The 5,908-nt window shown below is 36.7% G+C and overlaps 1 pseudogene; it reads right to left on the bottom strand.

The window, feature by feature from the left end:
* Positions 3,168–5,608, bottom strand: LOC107633609 (annotated as a pseudogene).

The raw sequence follows: 5,908 nt of genomic DNA, 5'->3' as shown, positions 1-5,908 counted from the left end.
TCCTCTCCTCTCCTCTCCTCTCCTCTCCTCTCTCTCTCTCCCATATCTCTCTCATTTCTCCTCTCTTTTTCCTTCTCTCTCTTTCTCTCTCTCCTCTCCTTCCTTTCTCTCTCTCTCTCTCTCTCTCTCTCTCTCTTCTTTTCCTCCCCTCTCTTTCTCTCTCTGTTTTTCTTTTTTCTCTCTCTCGCTCCTCTCTCTTTCTTTTTCTTCTTTCTTTCTTTCCTATTTTCTCTCTCTCCTCCTCTTCCTCTCTTCCTTTTCTCTCCTTCTCCTCTTTCTTTTCTTACTCTCTCTTTTCTCTTTCTCTATCAACCTTCTCTCAATCTCTATCCCTCTTCTATCTCTTTTTTCCTCTTCTCTCTAAAGCAAAAGAGAAGAGAAAGAGGAGGAGAAAAAAAGAGAGAGATAAGAAGAGAAAAGAAGGATAGGAGAGAGAGAGAAGAAGAAGAGAGAGAAAGAGGAAGAGAAATGGGACAAAGAGAGAGAAAGGGAGAGGGGAGAGAGTGGATGTGGAGAGAGAAAGAGAGAGAAGGAGAGAGAGAAAAGAGAGATGAGAGAGAAGGAGAGAGGGAGAGGAGGGGAGAGAGAAAGAGGGAAGGGGAGAGAGAGAGAGCATGGGGAGAGAAGGGGAGAGAAGGATAGAGAGAAAGAAAGGGGAGGGGGAGAAAGAGGAAAAGGGGAGAGAGAGAGATAGATAGAGAGGAGGGGGAGAGAGAGAAAAGAGAGAGAGAGAGAGAGAGAAGAGGAAGAGAAGAGGAGAGAGAGGAGGGTGGAGAGAGAAAGATGGGAGAGAGGGGAGAGAGAGGAAGAGAAAGAGAGGAGAGGGGGAGAAAGAGGGGAAGGGGAGAAAGAGAGAGAGAAGGAAGAGAGAAGAGGAGGGGGAGAGAAAAGGAGAGAGATGGAAAGAAGGAGATGAGAAAAAGTTACTCGTATCATTTAGAAAGAAAATTATTTATATTAGAAAAAATTATTTATAGAAAATGCTGAAAAGAGATAAGAAAGAAAAAGGAACGAAAGCAATGGAAGTGATTTCATTATTTACAAATGTTACTCGTATCATTTAAAAAGAAAAAAATTATATTAAAAAAATTCAATTATAAAAAGGTTTGAAAATTTAGGTCTTTCTATGTAAAAATATTAATTTTTGTGTAAAAATCTATTTTTACATGTAAAAACCAATTTTATGGTATAAAGACCAATTTTTTAAGCATAAAAACTAATTTTTTGTGTAAAAACCGGTTATTTTTTAAAATCGATTTTTACTTTAATAACCGGTTAAAAACCGATTTTAAATTTCACTAACCGGTTAATAACCGATTTCATCATGTAAAACCAATTTGGTTAATTAACCAATACTATATTTTTGGTTAACCATAAAACTAGTTTGGTTTTTGGATTAACAAATCATAAACACCCTACGCTGTCCTTTATAGCTTGAGAGAGCTTGTCCATAGCTATGATAAAGAGGTAAGGGGATATTGGTTCCCCTTGTCTAATACCTCTTGAAGGAGTGAAATCTTTTGTTTTTCTTCCATTCCAAAGAACATTATAAGTGACTATAGAGATACAAGTCATAAGGATCTTGCTGAGTTTATCTAGAATCCCAAACTCTTTAAGACAGTCCTGAATAAATTCTCATATTAAACTATCATATGCTTTTTCGAAGTCGTATTTTATTGACATAAAAGCTCTTTTTTTCTGACTTTCTTTATTATCTTGGATTCTTCGACTAGGTACAAAACTAGATTGATAAGGGATAATTCGGTTCTCCAAAGCTAGCTTTATTCTTTCTACTTAGATTTGAGTCATGCATTTGTAGCAAACATTGCACAATGCAATAGGACAAAATTGAGAGATGTGCTCTGGCATCTATATTTTGGGTATAAGGGCGATCAAAGTCTTATTTAGATGTTCAATCAAATTAGGATCCAACCAAACTTTTTTCATTGGTGAATAACATTCCTTTTAATAGTCTTCCAATTATCTTTGTAGAACAAGGATGGGAACCCATTTGGCCAGGAGCCTTTAGGTAGCGTTTGGTGGAGAGACAGAGACGGAAAGACTGAGACTGAGAGACAGAGACTAAGAGACAGGGATTGAAATAAATCTCAGTATTCTGTTTGGTGCAAAATGGGAGACAGGAATTGAAACAAGAATGAAACTCTAATTTAATTTGCACAAAGGGTAAAATTGGAATTAATTAATTGAAATGAAACTATTTTAGGTATAAAATGTTATTAAAGTTTCAGTCTCCATCTCTAAAAATTTCAGTCCCCTGTGTCCCTACTTTTTGGAGGTACTGAAATACTGAAATTTTAGAGACAGAGACAGAAATTTTAGTACCAGTCTCTGAACTAACAAACACAATACTGAATCTCAGTCTCTCAGTCTCTGTCTCAGTACCTCAAAACAAACGCTACCTTAGGGAATTTTATGTTAAATATGGCTCGCTTAATCTCACTCTCTATTGGGGTGGTAGAGCTAATATATTTTTCTTCATTGATGGAAGGGTAGTTGTTGCGTGTGTTGATATAATCATAGGTGCTTCCCTCTTCCTTATAGAAGTTTTTGCAAAATTCTACTGTATTTTCCCCCAATTCTGCTTCATCTTCTATCTACTCTCCCGAGAGACCTTTCAACTTTATAATGCAATTCTTTCTTCTTCTAGTGATTGTTTTGGTGTAGTAATATCAAGTATTCATCTCCCTCAACAATTCAAAATAGTATAGAAACTTTTTATTTTTTAAAAAAATGTGATCATTCATAATAAAAAAAAATTCACTTGACAAAAAATTATCAAATTTTAAAGATAATATTTTATTTTTCTAATAATGATTGCAAATTTTTTTATCCAATTTTAATATCTGAAGTTATTTTTTAGAATATTTAATATCTAATTTTTTTGTCGTATTTTTAAATATTTCGAGAAATTATTTGTCATTAGTATTTTTTAGGATTCATTTTATCAGCAATACGTATTTCCAAGTACTATTTTAGTAGTTTACTCAAATTGATTTTGTTTTCTTTTTAATTTATTTTTCAAATATTTTATCCATCCCATAATCTCTCTTCCATCCAATTATCTTTGTCATGGCTGAATTCCGTTCACAACACCAGCCAAATTCACCTGTGCCAAATATTGGGGGGATCAATGGGTGTGGGTTCTATACAATCGCCCTATAGTCACCTTCAATTCGAGTGAATTTGTCCATGACTATCTTCTCACTGTGTTTTGATCTCAAATTGGAAATTCTTTTCTTCTTTACCTAATTTCAAAGTAACAAAACAAATAAATAAATGATCTATAGAGAATATGGAAATCTGAGATTGTAGGTATATTTTTGTTAATTCTTCATCAATGCAACATTCATGGATAGCCAAAAGGAATAGAAAAAAAAAACATACCCTGTAGTGCCATGTCCAGCATCTTCTTGATTCTCTCTGCTGAAAAATTCTCAACCAATATAAGTAAATCCTTTCCAATAGTTCCTCAACTGAAAGCCCTGTCAACTCAGCAATCTTTGTGTTCTATCCATTGACCATCCCATCAACATTAACTGTCAAAATTAGCACTGATGCTGTTTCAATTAATCCAACCATCTCACTCGTCACTGCTTGTAGTTCTTGCATCCCTTCAATCTTCAAACCATTTAGTCTTGTATCAATAGCTTGCGTGCTTATATCCATAATCTCATTTATTCATAGTCCTTCCATGGTAAGCTCCTTCCCTTCACAACTTCAAGGAAAGCCTTGTATGATGATCTTGGACTCATCTTTGTAGGATCATCGCTTTCACCAGGTTCATACTTTGCACCACCCCATCTGATTTCTGCAGCAGTGTGTGATCTAAACCAGAAAACTACGACCATGGAAGAAATTCTCACAACTGCCATTCCACAAACAATGTCACCAAGAGCAGCAGCTCCTAAGAAGCCTGCATTAGACAAGCTATCTGTACTCAAACCTGTGGAGTCCTTATGGCACTTAGAGGGCCATAAAGCTAACTCTCTTATGTGAGATTCACTTGGAGCCACACCTAATCTCCATACCTTGTCTCTATACAAGAGTGCTGCTCCATCACATCTCACAAGATCCATTATATTAGGCCTCTGTGATACAATAACAAGGGGTGCATCTCGCATCAGCATATCGCACAAGAGTGCGTGCGTAGGATGTTCTTCTCAACAATATGATATTCTAACTCTAATTCCTTATTCACATGGATGACAAATACTTGAGCCAAAAATGCACAAACCTACCTTAGAGGAAAGGGAACAAACCTTGGAGTAGTGTTATGGCAAACTACTAAACCCCAAAGTCTCTTTCACTTTTGTGGCTGAACAACGTCAGATCCATCCCCATCTTCATTATCATTGACCACAACTGTCATAACCAGGGAAGCAATTGAATTCATATATTGCAAGTGGCAAGTGGCAACTATGAGCAGCTATTAAAGTTGAACCGCATAAAGTTAAATCAATGAAAACTTTGGGGTCTTGAGGCATCTTCACATGCTTTGCATGACAATCAACTATCATATAGACCTTGGAGAATATCAGTGGTTGGATAGTGCAAATCCAGATATGGCTCAAGGCCTGGCTTTGCAACCTCAGCAATCACTTCCCTCTATGATCATCCTCATGAAATTTAAAGCCATCACCCTGTCATAACCCGTGAGCTCAAAAACTTCTTGAACCATGGTGTCACAAAGCATTTCCATGCTATCACTGGGCAAAGACTGCAATCTAGTTATTACTTTTGCTGCAAGCTTGTAAGATTGGGCACTCTGGCCGAGTCATGGAAACTTCATGAGGCTTAACAGGCTCAAAATCAATGATCAAACTATCGGTAACACGATGAACAATTGCATAGGGTTTCCCAGAAGTCTTGCAATGAACTAAAATGGGGTTAAGAAGGGAAACCTTCAGAACTGCAAGGGCCTTTTGCAAAGCAACAGCACTCGAGGCCGTGAAAATAGTCCGAATGTCGGTGCTAATGGCAAGAGCAGGGTGATCACCAACACCTGGGACAGCATGGCTAACCATGGTAAGCATTTCAGATGCATTCTGACTGTATGCAATGACCCTAAATGTCTTCTCATCCAAAGCTAGCAAGCACCCAAAGGGCAGGACGAACTTTCCATTCTGCATATGATGAAGATAAGCTGCTGTGACCCTGTCACATGTTGGCTTGTACCGGAAGACAACCACACCGAATTCGAGTTGTCAAAGGAACTACCGGACTCCTCAGAGTTTGGATGGAGCTTTGCATCCATAGTTAACTGCTGGATGATTGGCTTGGCCTCGACGATGACATTCTGATGCCGGAACCAATAAATATAGAGCCTTATTCGAATATGACAAAATTCTTGAAAGTCAAATTATTCAAAGTAATGATAAATTATGAGCTCAATCACAGCATGACTAACGAAGAAAACACTGTTCGATTCATATCCCAAGTAACTAAATAGCATATTGATATTCTAAGCACAAAGACGCACACAAGCTACAGAGACACGCTTCAGCAGAGCACAGCTTATCAGCACAGAAAGAAACAATTATAAGCAAGAATTCCAGGTTTTAAGCGTAGAGCAGAGAAAGAGAAAGGTGAAATCTGTGAAAATTAGTAAAGCTAATTTTAGAAAATATATAAATAAATAATAACTAAATAAAATGAGAGGTAATAAACAATCTTAGTTTATAACCTTAGAATTTTAGTGGTTGAAAAAGAGAAGAATTATATACCTCTAATTGACGGATGGTTCATATTGAAGAGACTCACCTATAAATTGAGTTTTTCTTTAATTCATTTCAATCAAGTCATCCAAAGAGAATAACATAATATTTCTTTGAGTAGTTTTCTTCTATATATATAGAGAGAAGTGTGTTCTCCTTTTGTCAAGAAAGAG

Source organism: Arachis ipaensis, chromosome B03 (genome assembly GCF_000816755.2).
Source record: "Arachis ipaensis cultivar K30076 chromosome B03, Araip1.1, whole genome shotgun sequence".
Classification (NCBI taxonomy): domain Eukaryota; kingdom Viridiplantae; phylum Streptophyta; class Magnoliopsida; order Fabales; family Fabaceae; genus Arachis; species Arachis ipaensis.
This window is presented reverse-complemented; position numbering and strand designations above follow the sequence as displayed.